This window comes from Thalassophryne amazonica, chromosome 11, assembly GCF_902500255.1.
Source record: "Thalassophryne amazonica chromosome 11, fThaAma1.1, whole genome shotgun sequence".
Taxonomy (NCBI): Eukaryota; Metazoa; Chordata; class Actinopteri; order Batrachoidiformes; family Batrachoididae; genus Thalassophryne; species Thalassophryne amazonica.
Genome location: NC_047113.1, coordinates 13,761,651 through 13,781,722, shown reverse-complemented (window position 1 = coordinate 13,781,722; position 20,072 = coordinate 13,761,651). Strand labels below are relative to the sequence as shown.

The following is a 20,072-nucleotide window of genomic DNA, read 5'->3' as shown; positions in this document are numbered from 1 at the left end:
ATCTTGTGCTGTAAAAGGACAGCGAACTACAGGTGGTTGTCCATGCATAAGTGTTGCCACCATGTCGAACAAGAACTTTGAGTTATGCTTGTTTTGTTGATCAAATCAGAGTAGTAAGTCCGCTTTGTAGCCAATAATGCATGCTTATAGTCTAAGCTAGCATCACGCCACGCAAGGTGAAATACTTCTAATTTTGAACGACGCCATTTCCGTTATAGACCGCTTGCTTTATGCTTGAGGTCCCGCAGATAATCATTGAACCAAGGTGACTGTGATTTGGGGGAGTGTGGTTTTAACACAGGTGGTGCACATCATGTCGAGTGTAGTTTTGAGCACTGAGTTTAAACTATCCACAAGTCTGTCTACTGACTGGGTATTTGTCAAATGAGAAGCTAAGACATCAGGCAGTCTAGCTTCAAGTTCAGTCTTAGTTGAGGAGTTGATGCATCGCCGTAATGATATATAAGGTTGTTGTTCCACTAAACGCGGCAGTGAAACTGTAAACTTAATAAGTGAGTGATCAGACACCACTGATGTAAGAGGCATGATGTCAATATTCGTGACAGCAATACCACGTGCGAGAACCAGATCCAGGGTATTTCCACTAATGTGCGTCGAATCCTGAATGCATTGCCGAAATCCTAATGCATCCACAATTTCCATAAATGGTTTGCAGAGGGGATCAGAAGGCTTATTTATATGAATGTTAACGTCACCAATGATCAAAATGTTATCTACACTAGTTGACAAGTTAGAGATGAACGCACCAAATTTATCTAAGAATTCAGAATGTGGGCCAGGAGGCCTATATATAGTGACAAAGTAATACAACTGATTTTTATTCTTCTGACCTTGGCAATGTGTAATATCCTGAGCAGAGCGGAGAATCAATGCTCAAACAAGTGATATTTGTAACCCCCAAAAGCTAATAGGCTAAACCTAGATTTATAAATAAGAGCAACACCTTGCTTCACATCACGAGGGGCGTGACTAAATGTATATGCTGGTGAGCAGGCCTCATTTAAGGGGAGGACAGCTGTAGGTTTAAGCCAGGTTTCACATAGCCCAATCATATCTAAGTGACGATCAATAGTTAGATCATTGATCAACAATGATTTTGAGGACAGTGATCTTATGTTAATGAGACCCAGTCTAAGGACCTCAGTGGGGTTGACAGTTCAACTGTTTGAACAATTTGTAGCCAAAATTGATCTCAAATGGTGCTTATTGGGATGTATTCTTCGAGACAAAATACTTGTACACAGCTCTGCCACTAATCTAACTTCTTTTTATATTTTAGGTGCCTGGAAGTGATTATAACTACAGTAAAGCATGATCTTTCCTGTCTTCTCCTTTCTGCACCTGGTCATGGGCAATTCTCCACCCTTCTAGGAGCTTGATACCAACCATGAAATATGAAATTCTGGATGGTTGCATTTTAAAGTGACAAGCAAACTTCCTGCTGTGCTCCTCCTGCATATATTTCAATTTCTTCATCTCTTTGAGCTTGTGCTGGTTGTAGCATGAGTGAATTCAATAATAACAATGAAGTTATTGTGGATTTCATATAGGAAAGCAAAAACAAACAAAAAATAATCATGTTTTTCAAAAAGTACATTCACAGTTGAGAAGACAATATTAAGGACAACTGTTTAATAGGAAAACATCAGGGAAACATTTTACACAAGCACAGTTTTGCTGGAAGTCTTATCGTCAACCAGGCACACAACCATACTGCCAGGCTCTTTACCATGTTAACAGTTTGTGGTCGACTGTTAACAAATGACTTTAAAAAAAACTCTAAACAGCCTAAACAGCTTCAACCTGGAACAAAAAATAAAAAAGCCAAATTTCTGTTACTACTGGGGACTTGTTTTGTATTAAGTAGTAAAACAATGGGTGGTGGCTCACTGTGACTGATCCCATGTTATGGCAGAAGACCTCTGGCAGCAGCCTGGAAGCAGAAGCTGGTGGCCGTCGACTTGAACAATTGTAACAAGCCACCCTTTACTGCAGTGATTAAAAGGGAATGTTCAGAAGCTGGCCTTCACATTTAAGCTCATTTGGTTACATGATCATTGACCTGCTATAAGATACAGTATTGGGGCTAATCTAGGTGTGTCAATATATAAGTAGGGAGGGGTGTTATTTCAAAAAAGTTGGAAATCTATACTTTTTTGCATGGAATATGGAAATATACATGGAATAAACCATAGCAGGATAAATTTTGGGTCATTTGGTTCCAAAAACCCACATGGACGGAGCGTTTGAAATTTTCAAGTAACGCATGTGTCGTACATGTGCTGTTGATGTAGAAAACCACTCTGATGCTTATAATTAGTTCATTGTGGCCATGTCATTCTTTACATGTGATGATTACACTCAACTGATGTTCATGAAATAAAAACTACATAGATTTTGTTTGTTACATTTGATCGTAACATATGTACTAAAATTATTATTTTTTTTGTCAATTACTCTTAAAAAACACGATAGGCTTATTGTTACTATAGAAGTTGAATATAAACTTGGGGTCAAGCAACATTTGGAGCCAAATTTGAAGTCTCTAGGTGCAGCAGTTCTCAAGATATGACATTTTCGTCAATATTTTTGGCAATTTTTGAACCCGATATCTTCACTGGCTCCGTCCATATGGGCTTTTGGAACCAAATTACCCCAAATTTATCCTGCTATGGTTTATTCCATGTATATTTCCATATTCCATGCAAACATTTATAGATTTCCAACTTTTTTAAAATAGCACCCCTCCCTAATATAAGAACAGATGGATGGAAAGTATAGAGAAGTAATACCACTGACACTATTATTTTTAAATCACTATTAACATCATGGGAAATGAAGAGGAATTGGGGGGAGCAGCTGTGGGAAAGAAGACTTCGTACATGCATCAAGCTGTGTGTGTGTGTCTGTGTGTGTAATACATTATATAAAGTACCTTCCTTGAAAGAAATTGTGCATTTATTTAGCAACCACAGTGGACAATGTGGAAAAAGTGTAAACCACTGGATAAGCTACACTTGCATGATTAAAAATTGTTGTTGCCAAGTCAAAATATTTTTTATTTAATTTTATCTTAATTTATTCTTATTTTATTTTATTTATTTTGTTCTGGGTTTGTTTAGGTTATCACTTGGGGACTAAAAAAATGGTTCACTACATCATCCTACTCTCATTTGAATTTTTCATCTCACAGCGTACTGCACTAACCACTAGAGATCCAAGGATTCCCTCATCTTTCCTTCCACTCTTTATTGCTGACTGTTAATTCAAGTTAAGGTATCAAGAATTTACATAATCTACAAAACACCTTTTCTTAAATATTTCAGTGGGGTGTTGTCAAATTTATAGCTGAACAAAATACACGTTTAAAAAAATAGAAAACTAAAGAATTAAATGAGCCAATGCCAAAGAGTGGGAGGTTTACGTCCCATGCCAATCCCCTGTTATGAATAAAAATGCTTCTGAAATGAAATCTTCATCAAAAGAGCCACAAGGTTCCCTTTACAAGGTGTTTTCAAATAAGCAGGTGTTATTATCATACCTCCACTGGGAAATATGCATTTACAGCTTGGAGAGTGAGCGGCAATAGGGTAACTGTTAACAATGTTTTCCCTAGTTATGGTGCATAATTGCATGCTTCAGTTATTGCACCCTTCTATTGCTGCTAATACAGAGAAAGCCCATTAGGCAGTGTGCTAATGTGAACAGTAGCCTGCAGTGCAGTGGGTGCATTGTTTAAAAAGAGATGCATGCGCACCACTGTAATGAGCACGAGGAGGGTATTACACCCACAGCAGGCATGCTCAAGACTGAAAAATAGTGTGAGACAATTTCCTGTGTCTAGTTAGGCTGTAAATATATGTGGCATTAGTCCTCTGACCAGGATCAGGGAATTAACATTTTATTTGCCGGTAAAAAAATAATAATAATAATAATAAAATAAATAAATAAATATATATATATATATATATATATATATATATATATATATATATATATATATATATATATATATATATATATATATATACACTCAACAAAAATATAAACGCAACACTTTTGGTTTTGCTCCCATTTTGTATGAGATGAACTCAAAGATCTAAAACTTTTTCCACATACACAATATCACCATTTCCCTCAAATATTGTTCACAAACCAGTCTAAATCTGTGATAGTGAGCACTTCTCCTTTGCTGAGATAATCCATCCCACCTCACAGGTGTGTAATATCAAGATGCTGATTAGACACCATGATTAGTGCACAGGTGTGCCTTAGACTGCCCACAATAAAAGGCCACTCTGAAAGGTGCAGTTTTGTTTTATTGGGGGGGGATACCAGTCAGTATCTGGTGTGATCACCATGTGCCTCATGCAGTGCAACACATCTCCTTCGCATAGAGTTGATCAGGTTGTCAATTGTGGCCTGTGGAATGTTGGTCCACTCCTCTTCAATGGCTGTGCGAAGTTGCGATGACGAAGTGGAGTCAGGTCGAGACCCCGATGAGGACGACAAGCATGCAGATGAGCTTCCCTGAGACGGTTTCTGACAATTTGTGCAGAAATTCTTTGGTTATGCAAACTGATTGTTTCAGCAGCTGTCCGAGTGGCTGGTCTCAGACGATCTTGGAGGTGAACATGCTGGATGTGGAGGTCCTGGGCTGGTGTGGTTACACGTGGTCTGCAGTTGTGAGGCTGGTTGGATGTACTGCCAAATTCTCTGAAACGCCTTTGGAGATGGCTTATGGTAGAGAAATGAACATTCAATACACGAGCAAGAGCTCTGGTTGACATTCCTGCTGTCAGCATGCCAATTGCACGCTCCCTCAAATCTTGAGACATCTGTGGCATTGTGCTGTGTGATAAAACTGCACCTTTCAGAGTGGCCTTTTATTGTGGACAGTCTAAGGCACACCTGTGCACTAATCATGGTGTCTAATCAGCATCTTGATATGGCACACCTGTGAGGTGGGATGGATTATTTCAGCAAAGGAGAAGTGCTCACTATCACAGATTTAGACTGGTTTGTGAACAATATTTGAGGGAAATGGTGATATTGTGTATGTGGAAAAAGTTTTAGATCTTTGAGTTCATCTCATACAAAATGGGAGCAAAACCAAAAGTGTTGCGTTTATATCCATCTTCTACCGCTTAGTCCAATTAAAGGTCGCGGGGGGCTGGAGCCTATCCCAGCAGTCATAGAGCGTGAGGCGGGGTACAGTATAATTTATAACAATATTTAATTGCATAATAAAAAAAAAAACACGTCATAAGGCATCCTGCTTCTTTCTAGGCGGGGTTGATGTGTTTTACAGTTGTTGGCACCCAGTTGAACTACAAGGGCACTTCAGCACACACAGTGAGCCTCTTTTCCTGATCAACTCAATGTTTGACCCCAGAGTGTCTTTCATGACAATTTCTGCAACCTTTTTTTTTTTTTTTTTTTGCACATTTCAAACAACTACTCATGCACCGGGATGCTTTTGACAGCTTCATAAGGGGAGCTGTCCTTGGTGCTGAATGGATTGGTCTTCATTTAAAGTGAAGTGGTATGTTTTAATTGAATATGTCATTTGTGTTGTAAATTTTTTTTTTTTTTTTTTTCCCAGCGTGGGGATAATAATGGTTCAAAAATCACTTGATAACCATGATGTTGGGATAGTTCACCCAAAAGTGTTTGGATTAAATGTAAAGGACACATCCCTGTGTATAATAGCAGAATTTACAGGCATCATGAACTAACCTGTGTAAGGTGTAGCTGAATATTGCTCAGTATAAATAGCAAAAAAAATGTACTTTACATCAGGTCTTTTGTGGTTTATGATGCAGTTGTTTTCTGCTACTTCATGACAGTAATGCAGCAGCACTGCACCTCACCACACTTTAATTTAAAACAAACACACTCATGGGTGCAGACACAAGCACAAGTAAAATTTACTATTTACACACTGTGGACAATGTACATGAAAATGACTACTGCAGTGGTTGGAAAGTAGAAATGACACTGGCATTGTGTTATGCACTGCTTTGAGCTAGGTTTAATATGGCATACATAATGTTTATTTTACAAATTTTCATCTTTCCTTTTAAATTTCAGTGATAATAGTCAGTGAAAAGCTTGAAAAGAAATGCATTATTCTTGATTGTTTATTATCGCCATTTTTGGTGAAGGTATTTTTTTTCACTGACACATTCTATGTTCACATGATGACATCATTGCACAGTGGTGTCACATCCTTTTGCAACTTTTAGCAACAAATACACCTGCAAGTGTGAAGCAACATTTCTGTGCCACAGCCCACAGTCATTTCTCAGTAAATTTGGTTCAAATAAATTTGGCCTGCCATCAAAAAATCTGTAGTTTCAAAATTATCAAAATACACAGCCATGAGTTTGAAAATAAAGTTCTTCTTTGTCAGCCCAGTCTCATGTTTTTTTTTTTTTTTTCGTTCCCCGTCGCGAAAAGCACCCCATTTTTGTGACATGTTTATTTTTTCATTTTGTGATTTATAATCCCCCCTTCTCTTAGGGCCCCTTCACACATAGTATGAATAAGTACAAATGAGAGTGAATCACAGAGGAACAGCTCATATGAGCGAACCACAGAAACATCGAGCTGACAGACAGGCATGAATTAACCTGCTGCAATGATTTTGTACATGGTTTTGTACACCATCACAGCGGGAATACAATGCAGCTGGAGTATGTTTAACCACATTGCACAGCTGCTGCGAAAAAAAAAAAAGTACATGCCACCCACAGGATTTGAACCTGCAATTTACAAAAACTCTGACTGCCAGCCAGAAACTTTACCACTGCACCACCATTGCTGGCCTGTAAATGGTGCGGAAAAATGCCTGAAATCAACCAGGATGTTATGTGTCGACGCGGGTTGAGGAACGGACCTGCGTCTGACGGAACCCAGCGCTAAAACAACCAGAAAGCGGTTCCAATAACAAAACAATTTATTTTCCCCCTTTGGTGCATAACAAAGTGTACAAACAAAAACTGCGTCGGTCTGGCGGAGTGAAGGACGGCACCCTCTCCAGCGCCCAAAAGGATCAAAGCCCGGCGCTTCTGGACCCACGTTCACCACCAAACACCCCCCAGGTGGACACGACAAACCGACTCTGCGAAGGATAGAAAAGGTGAGGTAAGTCAGCAGCTACAACTAATATCCTTCAAAAGGCACACACTATCAGCACCACATTCAGGTCCGAATTCAAGCTATATGTAAATGAGCAGCTTCTCACAACAGGTGGAGGATCATCAGTCCGCATGCCACGGCAGTGAGAAGCGAGCTACACAACTCTCATCAAAGTTCAAATATACTGCGTAACAAAATACCAAGTTACTGTTAACAATTATTCAGATAATCAATCACCTCTGATGTGTGCTGACAGCATGTGTCCCTCACCCTTCCTCCTTCACAGGCACGATGTGTCAAACCCAGGCGCGGTCCTCAGCGTCTCACAAACGAACGTCACAAGGTCGAGTTCCCGGCAATTCTGCTTGAATCACACATGGCTTAAATGCAGAACGTCATCTCATTATCTGCTTCAGCTGAAAGTCTTTAAGGTTGCACGTGAGCACCATCCACAGGTGCTGCACATCATGTTGATGAGGGTGAAGGACTCTTCTGCCAGCACCTTCTCCACAGACAATAAATCAGTTTGCATACCACCTGGAGAGCAAAGAAAAGAAGAGAACACCAAAATGTCCAGCCACACCCCCCCAACACACAACAGTACCCCCCCTTTAACGGGAAGCCTCCCGGCGACCGAACAGACCAGGTCCAAGAACAGCACCTCCCTCCCGGGTCCTCGTCAGGAAGCAGACAGCGTAACGCTCCCAAGGTCCACCACAGACAACAGGACAGGGCACCGCAGCTGGAAGGCCGGCTGGCATCAACAAAACCCCAAAACAGTCCCTAGTACAATCCAACATACAAGAAAAAACATAAAACCCACCCAAGACCTCCCCAGGGGACCGTCCCATCCAACCCCGGGAAGAAAAGAAAAACTCCCAAATGCAAAAACCCAACACAGCCCCACAAACACAATACAAACATAAATGCACAAAGAAAAATAACAAACAACCCCCCCAGAACAACCTGCAGAGCCCAACACCCCCCAGAAGGCCTTTACCGCCAGTTCCAGGAGAAATAGCCAAAGCCGGAATCCCACAGAGGTCCCCAGGTACACATGGAGCAAATGGCGCCCCCCAGAGGACCGTACCATCAAACCCCAGGAGGCACCCTCCCCACAACCCAGGAACCCAGACCCGGCCACACTTGGCTAGGCGGCCCCACAAGCCAATTCCCCCCCAGAGGACCGTCCCATCAACCCTGGAGGTGGAACCTGGAAGGAAACAAAAAACATCAAAGTCCAACCCCCGGAGGACTACCTTAAACAACCCCGGGGGCAAATAAAACAACCGATAAACCCTGTTACCTTCCCCGGCACCCCGAAAGGCCCCAGGTCCCTCCCAGAGCCCCTCGGCGGCTCGATTTTGGCGAACGGCACAAAACATCAAGCCGGGGAAGGGAACAGGAAAAACTAACCCGGCCCCAACCCCAAGGCGCAGCGGAAAACCGGAAATACGTCCGGTGTCTCAACCCGACCATACCCCAGCCTATCGGGTGGGGTGGAACTACCGAAATGGCGAACGGCAACAGATCGGCCCACCCCTCCGACTGAGGTATGTTCCCGCTGCACCACACCCCGGCAACACCAATGACGAACGGTACAAAGGCCCACCAAGGCTGGAGTGAAACCGGGCCCTAACTAAACCAGACAAAACGCCCCTAACAACCCCCCCTAGGTGCAGAGGTCTTCTGAGAACGCTCAGCGTGACCAACCTGCACCACCCCTCAACCCACAAGACGAATGGTCTTGGGGCGAGTGAGGTTGGGGTTAGGGAAGTAGGGAAATAATAAAAACAACAAAACAAAACGAGCCCAGACCCAAACAAAAAAATACCTAAAGACACATAAAAAAACCAACGATCAAGTGAGTCCAGACGGGCTTCGAACCGCCTGTCGTTCATTCCACCAGACACGCCTCTGACTCCCCAAACAAGTTCTAACCCCTTTCAGAAAAAAAAAAAACATTAGCCCATACAAGTTTTTTGTTTTTGTGTGTGTATTATTTTGCCTGTCCCAGAACACCTGGAGAGACGTCACCACTATTTTTCTTGACGCTTCTATAACGGGGCAATATAGCAGCTTCAGCTCGTCCGAGCTGCATGGGCTCATCTGCAAGAGGAGCCAGAGGTCCTGTCGGAGGAGTCTCAGTGGGGCGAAGAAGAGGCAGCCCAGATCTGTGTCGGGGAAAGCCCCGAGACGAAAAAACCCGTTCTGATGGTCGCCCTCTCTCGCGTCCACGCTCCTTCATCCGATCATCTAAACGAATCACCAACGATATTAGCTCATCTAAATCATTTGGCTCGTCACGGACTACTAGCTCGTCCCTTAATGGATCATTTAAACCAACCACAAACACTCCGCTTAATGCTGCGGCATTCCAACCGGACTGAGCAGGAAAAATTCGGAAATCCACAGAATAATCCGCCACACTCCGCCTCCCCTGCCTGTGATTCAGCAACCGCTGGGCGACGGTATGAGCAAAAACCACAGAACATTGCATCAAAAATGGAGCACAAGCTTCAACGTTTCCCGCATAAGGCTCCGGACGACAAATAATCAATTCGGAAGCCGAATCTCTGGGTGACGGAGTTATCTGCACTGGTATCGATGGTGCCGCAGCTGGAGCAGCAGGAAGCGGAACGGCTTGCGCTGCAAGCTCCGTAACGCGGACATCTGTTTGTTTAATTTGGTTTGTGAGATGCTGTAATTGCTCCCATATTTCCTCCAAGTGTTCTTGAACTCTTTCGGCAAATGGAACTGCCCCTGCCGCTGGGTCCATTATGGAATGGCCGGGAACTACTGTTATGTGTCGACGCGGGTTGAGGAGCGGACCTGCGTCTGACGGAACCCACCACTAAAACAACCAGAAAGCGGTTCCAATAACAAAACAATTTATTTTCCCCCTTTGGTGCATAACAAAGTGTACAAACAAAAACTGCGTCAGTCTGGCGGAGTGAAGGACAGCACACTCTCCAGCGCCCAAAAGGATCGAAGCCCAGCGCTTCTGGACCCACGTTCACCGCCAAACACCCCCCAGGTGGACACGACAAACCGACTCTGCGACGGATAGAAAAGGTGAAGTAAGTCAGCAGCTACAACTAATATCCTTCAAAAGGCACACACTATCAGCAACACATTCAGGTCCGAATTCAAGCATTATGTAAATGAGCAGCTTCTCAAAACAGGTGGAGGATCATCAGTCCGCATGCCACGGCAGTGAGAAGCGAGCTACACAACTCTCATTAAAGTTCAAATATACTGCGTAACAAAATACCAAGTTACTGTTAACAATTATTCAGATAATCAATCACCTCTGATGTGTGCTGACAGCATGTGTCCCTCACCCTTCCTCCTTCACAGGCACGATGTGTCAAACCCAGGCGCGGTCCTCAGTGTCTCACAAACGAACGTCACAAGGTCGTGTTCCCGGCAATTCTGCTTGAATCACACATGGCTTAAATGCAGAACGCCATCTCATTATCTGCTTCAGCTGAAAGTCTTTAAGGTTGCACGTGAGCACCATCCACAGGTGCTGCACATCATGTTGATGAGGGTGAAGGACTCTTCTGCCAGCACCTTCTCCACAGACAATAAATCAGTTTGCATACCACCTGGAGAGCAAAGAAAAGAAGAGAACACCAAAATGTCCAGCCACACCCCCCCAACACACAACACAGGATATGGATGAGGTGTGCTGTGTGTGGCTGTTGCAGCCGGGCGCAAAGGCGAAAGATGTTTTATGTATTTCCACATGAGTACAGCAGGTAGAGACACGCACCTCACAGACGATGTTGTAAGTTCATGTCCTTCAGAACATGGTAAGTGTTCTGCAGTTGGGACGTCCAGGACCTGAGATCACAACAGCAGCAGTGTAATTGCATATGTAGGTATTGTCATAATTATTTATATACCTGTCCCAGCTGTGGTTTCTGTGTTTGTAATGTGTGCACTGAGCCGTCATCCAGCTGTCAGTGTGCTGTGATCAGCTGACAGGCACCTCCCCATGCTGAGTGCGCTCAGACCTCGCTGTCTGACGCCCATGTGCTCAGATCTGTACATACATATAAGAATTTTATGCAAGTGTACATCAAGAGACAAACGCGCACACGTGCGAGACACATGCACCACATGTGTTGCTTTTTGCAATGCCACACTCGTGGGAGCACTTAGAAAATGTGTGGCCATTTGCACTTTTAGCATGAAAACAGTCAGCAGGCAATCACTTTCGAGCTGGATGTGAAATTTGTCTAAGTGCCAAGCGAGCAATGTTAGATGTTCATGTGTGTCACCTGGAATTTGGCCGACACCTGCTGCGAGAGGGATCAAATGGGCTCTCACAGGGCCCACTCTCTTTCAGCCACTGATGTGTGCAAATAGTTGTAGCAACAGATGTACGAGGCTTTAGAGGCAGCTACGATTTTACATGCATACGATTTTATTGCATACGATTCCTGCTCCATGCGTAATTCATGTGCAGTTCAACCACATTCGTACTATGTGTGAAAGGGCCCTTAACTGTAACCATAACATAGCTTGTGTCACCTCCCCTAAACCTTACCATAACCACCCCCCCATATCCCCCGTCACCCCACTTTTCAAGCCCCTGTCCCAAAATGAAATACTGCCCCATCACAAAAAGTGTCCCATTTTCATGCCCCCATAGATTAATGTACTTTTCATAATGGCACCATGAACTGCCGTGAGAATGGGTTGTCTTTGTTGTTGAAAAAAATTAATGTGCTGTGGTGACGTTTGTGGAATCACTGTGGAAGTTACTGGTGTGACAGGGAGTTCCAGCTATGGTGGCTTTTTCCGGATGACTGCATCTGCGTATTTACTCAACATCCACAAACACTGGCAACCCCAATTTAACTTGCCTGGTGCTTCTTTGTGTTGTGAGTAATGTGTCTATTTACATTAAAAATATAATTACAAGAACATGTCAAATACCAGGTCAGGAACCTTCACTATGGTGGCCATTTTCATAAGAGCATCCAGACGTTCCTTACCTGGTATTTGACATTTTCTTATGACATGAGGTACACAGACATGGTACTCAGACCACAAAGAAGCAACAGGTGAGTTAAACTGGGTTTGTGAATGCATATAATTTCCAGAATATGGATTTTGACAAATGCCATACATGCATACATGTCCTCTGGAATCTCTCCCATAGCCAGAACTACCATTATGTGACACTGGACACTGCCTGGTTTTAAAGTGTTATCTTTACTTGCACAATGTGACCTGTTTAAAGCTACAGTGTGTAGGATTTAGTGTCCTCTACCGGTGAAGCTGCAGATTGTATTATGCCATCGCCGGTCACAATTTTGTTTTGGTGATGGGCATTCATGCTGCCTTGCCTTCTCTTGTGACAGGCAAAATGTTCCATCTTCCATTTTATAAGAAAGAGGGCCCTCAAATGTGTTGACCTGCACTAGCAACAAGTTCACAGTGCAGAAGGGAACACCACTGACGTTGCTAATTTTTGTCTTCAGTCCTCCTGCTGTGCTGAAAAATGCAAAGGATGGATTAATTATGTCCCTTTTTGGCTACTTTATCAGCACGGCAGTGCAACACGGTGGCCTGCATGATGGGCTCACTTGGACTAGACATGAAGGCCCCATTCTAAGTTTATGAACACATATTTATTTCTTATTGCATACAATTGTAAACTAATTAAAATATGGTTATGAATGCTGTATTCCACTTCTGCTAATGAGTGCCCCTAAATTCTGCACACTGTAGCTTTAACACTCAGTGGTAAATTATTTAAAAATTACTTCATGCAAAGTGGCTTCTTTAAAATAGCTTAAACCATAAAGACTTATTTGAAATAAATCTAAATACAAAAGAGATCTGGACAAAATTTGAATTTTGTACACTCAGGAAATTAATATTTCAGAAAGGTGATTATTTAATTACAATTTCTTTGCAAGTCTATATGGTTCCAGCATGCAGTCAGAAATAACTTAAATTAGAATTCTGACTTGTCAGGCTATTCCTGGTCTACCTAATAAAGGTTTAAACAGCTTAAGTCTCAGTGCACTAATTGTTTAATTGCGCACAGGATGGAAGTGTCCCGCGTGTGAGATGCAGGTGCGGTCAAAGCGCACAGTGGATTTACTCTCCACGGGAGCTGATAATGACCACTGACCGTGGTGTGACCGTGAACGCGCGCACCTCGGTCATTCCTCCATACTGCGAGGATGGTCGCTTGACTTTGCGTGCCGCTGCGCGCATGCCTTCGCCGAGCAGCCGTCAGAGCATGCCCGCCGTGGATCCTCTCTCTTCACACGATCACGGAAGACGCGCGTTTGCGCACAGCTGCGTCGTTCGGGTTTGGTCCAGCTGTCCGTGAAAACAGTTCCCCAACTACCATCAGCGCAGGAATGGCTCGAGCCTCCGTGTGATTCCTCCATCTGCCGACACGCACTGTGGGGCTTGAACAGCGTGCGTCACCTCTGCGCTCTCGTCAATTCTTGCCAGGACGCACAGTCCGAGGAAAGTATGCAATAAACAAGTGACAACTGGCTTCAGGACTGCTCGACCTGGGGGGGGGGGGGGGGCGGGAAGGAAAAAGTTCAACTTGAAGAAGGAGGATGATGCAGTAAGAGCTGGAAACAGGTACGTCATTTTTAAGATATTATGCGCACGATATTTACGCGCTCCTGTTGTTGTTGTTTGCACATGTGTGCAGCCTGAACGGGCACGTAGGACGGGGAGGGCAGCACCTAGCGATGACATTGAGGTGTTCTTTTTATTTATTTATTTGTATGGTCCTGATGTGAGCCTGACTCACTCACATTCTGTGTGTCGTAAAAGATCCGTGCGCTGCGGCGTCGCTTCTGTGCCATCATTTGGCCAGCTGTGTGTTTATTATACTTTCTGGAAGGGATGACCTTATGAATGGTGGTGTTGGAGTTTGTGTTTTGAGCGCGTGTCAGCACAGCTGAAATTCTGAAACCTGTGGTGATGACAGAAGGAGCTCGGAACCTTTTAATTCTTTCCAGACACGTTTATGGCACTGCAGCAACAGCAGCAGGAGCAGCAACAACATGCGCCTCATACATGTGAGAATTTGTCCTTAGACAACCCTTTTCTTCTCACAATTTATAAGGAGGACACGGTTTTATTTTATTTTATTTTTTTCAGAATGGAGATATTTTAATACATTTTGACTGGAAGCAACATTTTAAAGTTGAACAAGCTTCAACTCCAGACATGCAGTTCACCTTCGACTGTCCAGACATCTTAAAATCTGACTGACTGATGTCTCGCAGTGCCTTAATTTGGATTTTGTATAGATTTAGTGGCTCACATTATGCATCTCACATGTTGCAGTTTGTTGGAAATAGTCCTTTTAGACAAAGAGAAGAACATCCTTTTGCATATCCATTTTCACTGCTTTCAGAATCAACCTGTTCCTATATTATTTTATCTGAATAGGAGCTGCTGTTTGACACACCACCTCTGCCTTTGGAGATGGTATCTTAGTCACTCGGCAACCGAACATGTGGGCATGCCACAAAGCAAATAGATTAAGTGTAAAGATTAACTTGCATCAATAAAAAAACACAAACACGTTGGACCTTTATGGTACATCCATCTGGAACAGGCAGTTATCAAAAATTCTGTTCAATTCAATTTATTTATTTTATATAGAACCAACTCACAACCAAGCTGCCTCAAGGCACTTCACACAGTTAAGGTCTAACCTTACCAACCCCTAGAGCAAGCACACAGGTGACAGTGGTAAGGAAAACCTCTCTCTAATGATATTGAGGAAGAAACCTCAAGCAGACCAGACTCAAAGGGGTAACCCACTGCTTAGGTCGTTCTACCAAAAAGGTTTACAATATAGAACATAACACAACAACAATCCATGCGAGTACATGCAGGCTTCCAGTCCACTGTTGGGGTGGGAGAGAGGGATCATCGAACCACTCAGTGGATCTGTTCCTGCAGCAGAGTCCATTCCATGTCCATTTCAGAAATAATCTAGTCCAGCATGTGGATCCAGCCACATCTCAGACACACATGTAAATTATTATAAACATGTCAGAGTAAATTATCGGCTTCTCTGAAGTTAATTAGAGAAACTGTGTATCTAGTAATTTTTGTCCATTGACTCACCAGTGATACATCTTCATGGTGGAGTGGAATCGAGAAGGATTTTTTCTTTGAAAGATTATGTAAAATTTCAGCTACATTAACACTGATGTGATATATATAAACACTTCGCTGTTCCATTGCAACATGAAGCTATGATTGACTTGGCAACACACCAGTCCCAGTTCCTCCAGTCCCATCCACAGACACCTATAACTGCTGTAGTGGTGTCTGAATGCTTGATGGCGTCCCTCTTTAGTCTTCTTCTGCCATGATCAATCCATTTTTTTTTTTTGAGAACTCCAGACAGATTTACCATACAGTACCATACTGTTTGTATTTATTAGTAGTTGATGTAAATGAAGTTCAAGACATATTCAGCAATATTGAAATGTTCATGTGTCCACTGACTTGTGTAAAAAAAACTGGCTGTAATTATTTGTACTCGTAACAATCCTTAAATTTTATTCTAATCCAATTACATTTGTTCCACAAATTTGATTAATCTGGTTAATCATGTGAGATTTCAGACCATAAAATATCACGTTGGCGGTGGCAAAATTTTCAACCGTTTCACATTTGATGTATTCCTCTGCTCCCTGACCACATTGCTATGCAGATGTCAATAACGGCGCTGTCAGCTGAGAGCGAGAGAAACTAGTACAGCGATGACTATGTCAAAATGGGTGAATTTAAGATACCATATGAAAGTATTGATGTGGATTCGGCTACAGAATTACTCAATGCAGTTGACAAGATGGAGGAATGTGTGGATCTGTTCACAGAATTTCCAGTTTGGCATGAAGACGCTGTTGCTACGGTAAGCTTTGACGAGCTGACCACACCCTTTGACAACTTACAGAAAAATAAACCATGCAAAAGATGGAATGGGATTAGAATGAGAATAACCCCCTTGTGTCTGATGATTTGCAGATGTTAATGCTGGATTATGGTCGCAAATATCTGTTGTACCAACTCAATTTGTGACTGTAAAATCCAACATTAACGTTTGCAAATCATCAGACACAACAGGGTTATTCCCTAATTTATGGGCTCTGAAAATGGAGGCATGGCGTATACAAATGTCTATAAATCCTGAATAGTTATTTCAATATTTTTTGTAAAAATAACAAATGAATAAAGAAATAAATAAATGTTCCCTTGAATTAAAGCTGACAGTTGACAAGCACCATACTCTCTCACAAGCGCCACGAGCTTAGTTTATGGCAAGCTAAAAGCGGACGCTCTCGTTTTGGCTGAACTACTATACATTTTTTGTATATTCTGTTAGTACACATGTTCCGTGTTAGTATGCGCCTGCGGCTGACGTGCTTGATGAATTCCTATGCAAAAAGTAGTTCCCAAACAATGCTGTATTTGCGATGAAAGTGCGTTTTCATGGGTAACAAAAACGTGTGTTTTTACACCTAAATAATTGTAAGTCAATACTCACACTTAGGGATGTCCCAGTCAGGTATTTTTGGCCCCGATCTGATTCTGAGTCATCTGATTTTGAGTATCTGCTGATACCGAGTCCCGATCCAATACTTTAAAAAACTGAATGAACAATGAACAAATGCTAAATATATAATATTTTCATTTTAATCACCTTATTTGATTATTTTTCACTTAAACAGTGCACTTCTCCTTGAGGTAGCTTGAACAATCAAGTAAACTTTTTTTTTTAACAGTAATCAGAAAATTTGAGGTAACAAACAACAACAAAAAACATTTCCAAGGATTATTCAGAAAGCTGCTCTATAAATGAGCAGTCCTGTGACACGTTTCTGTTTTGCACAGATCAGTGGTTTCTGCACCAATCTGTTTTGTAGAGATCAGTGGTTTCTGCCACTAGTCTTCCGTGTTTTGGCCCGACACGTTCCTGTTGGACAGCGCAAAGGTATGTCACAGCTCAGAGCGTCGAAAGTTGGATTGGGTTGAACTTTGACCACATCAGTCTGCCGACAAGCGGCAATGCGCGCTCCCGCGATGCTTCTGACGCCTCTAAAAAGCAACGCGTCACATTGAAAATAATGCTTTTTAGACTGAATCTTGACGCTTCAGATGCTTTCAGTGTGAAAGGCCCATTAATCTGCAATAATGAGCTTGAAATAGCACTGATCAAAATAATGAGGATAAAATCTGTATCAGATTCCTGATCAGGATGCAACATCCGATTTCGATCAAGTCTGAAACCACATGATCGGGCGCGATTTCCGATCATGTGATCGGATCGGGGCATCCCTACTCACACTTATCCAACAGCATCTTCTCATTCAGGGATGGGTCAAATGAAAGTAGTCCAGCGAGCTATCCCACAATGCCAAAACAGCAGAGATGTCGCTTCAATGAGAGTGGCACACTGAGCAGGGTGGACAAGCATTTAAGGCCCCGTGGAAGATCCAGGACATGCTGGAAGGACTACATCTCTCGGCTGGCTTGGGAACGCCTTGAGGTTCCCCCGGAGGAGCTGGGGGAGGTGTGTGTAGATCGGGAGGTCTGGGCGACTTTGCTTGAGCTGCTGCCCCCGCGACCCGACTCCGGATAAAGCGGAAGAAAATGGATAGATGGATGATTTTTTTTTTTTTCATCTCCATTGTGGTTGTGGAGAGAGGCAAAATTACAAAAATTAAGTCATTGTCTACCATTGTGGACCTGAATAGGTGGATCATAGTTTTAAAAGTCAAATGTTAATTTGGAATTATGTTCAATAATCATTTGAATTTGTCAGTACAGTAAGGTTAGAAGAGATTGTGAATTCTGAGTCCTAAAAATAAATGTGAAGACATAAAAAATGTGTGCCCCATTCTCTGTGCTGGATTCCAACACATGTTCCCATCACCCGATTCATTCAGCATTTTTCAAGAACCAGTTATAGGAATACATTAGTTTCTAAATGGTGTGTACAAGTCATTTTAGAGTACGTACCATGTTATTCAGTTTGAATTGTAGGATAATTATTAATTTATTCATGCAGCTTAAGCCTAATGACATCATTAATTTAAGATACAATAAATTGAAACATTCCTTTATTAGTCTCACAATGGGGAAATATGCAACACTCATTGCACACAGGTAATTTATGATCCAAATTATCTTGTGCATTGCCGTAGTGTAGACTTATCCTTGACCCTCTCCCATGGCAGACAGATGTCCTTGATGTGGCGACGTGATTTACATTGAACTGTTGATTCCGTAATTCAGTGATGGACTCTGACTCTCAGTGGGAGGAATCGGCATTAAAAGCACTCTATGTTTATTCCCATTCACTGACTATAGCAGGTCCCTTGATTGAAAATGTAATAAAAAATGAAAACAACAACAACAACAAAAAACACCTTTAAAAAAGCCATAGTGATTCTTACAGTGAATTTGAATTTTATTTCATTGCTGATTGTGTGGTCAACTTTGTTTAATTTGATTATTTATATATAGTTGGGACAGTGGCAATTAAGGGCTATAAGGAGAAAAAAATAGATAAATAATGACATTATTTCAAACAGGTGATGTTAACAGGTGATTATAATCATAATTTGGTACAAAGGCAGTATCCACAAAAAAGTTGACACAAAAAAGCCTTTCACAAGCAAAGATGGGTAGAGGATCTTGAGCTTGCCAAGAAGTCATAGTAACATTATTATTATTATTATTATTATTATTATTATTATTATTATTATTATTATTATTATTATTATTTTAAACAATGTTCTTCAATGAAAGATTCAAAGGGATGTGCATATTTCTCCCTCTACACCCAGGACCAGTGACATGCTTGTGGGGAAAAATGATGACTGGAGGAATGCCAGTGCATAATAGTGAAGGACACAAGCTTAAGATGAACATTTGTAGCTGCTGATCCCTCAGACTGCATTGCATCAAGAGCTGTCATTCATCAATGGTTGATATAATCACATGGCCAAGGGATTACTTTGGGAAACCTTTGTCAAGCATGACAATATGGATTAGGTAAGTCCCTTTGGTTCTCCCTTGTTTCACTCTGGGTCACCACTGCAGATCTGAGGTGGATCTGAATGTTGATGTGGCACAAGTCTTAAGGTGGATGCTCTTCCTGACACAACTCCAGATTACATGGAGAATGGGCAGTGGTGGCCTTGAACTAGTAAGCATTCCCACTGAAATCAAGTGCACTTTTCACTTGGCCACCACCTCTGCCCAGCATGATGATACAGAGTAACATATCTAAATGCTACTTAAAATGTTACTGTGCAAAAAAATAAGCATTATGTTAATATTATCTAGAAGCGGTGTCACTGCATGAAAATGTGTCTTGTGATGTGATTAATGAGTATCCCAGATCTAAGAAAAATGGATGCTGTGTGTTCTGGATTATAGACAAAAAGGACTATCCAGACTGATATCAGCAACAAGTCAACAAGTCTGGCATAGTATAAGGTTGTGTCAGTGCCCTTGGCAGAGGTAAATTACACTTCTGTGATGGTAGCATTAATACAGATTTAAGATCAACATACACAGTAAATTTTGCTGAGTAAAATTTACTCTGCTGGGATAACATTTGGATCCAGTCCAAACAGAGTTCATTATACTCTATCACAGTGCTAAATCAGTGCTATCACAGTGTAAAACCAACTCTTATTGGAGTAGAAACACTTGATTTGCCAAGACAGCAGAGTTGATTTCACTCTATAATAGAGTGTATTTATACTGGGACCAAATGTTATCTGGGCAGAGTATATTTTACTCTGCAAAATTTACTGTGCATGCTTCCTTCTTGAAAGTATCTTTCCCAGGGATATCCATGCATTTTTTTTTTTAAT

The 20,072-nt window shown here is 42.1% G+C and overlaps 1 protein-coding gene across 1 annotated transcript in view; it reads left to right on the top strand.

Moving 5' to 3' along the window:
- Positions 1-13,723: 13,723 nt before the first annotated feature.
- Positions 13,724-20,072, top strand: part of tenm2 (teneurin transmembrane protein 2) — an 899,715-nt gene continuing 893,366 nt past the window's right edge. The window contains 1 exon segment of the mRNA XM_034181532.1: positions 13,724-13,791. The gene's annotated coding sequence lies outside the window, so the exon portion shown is untranslated.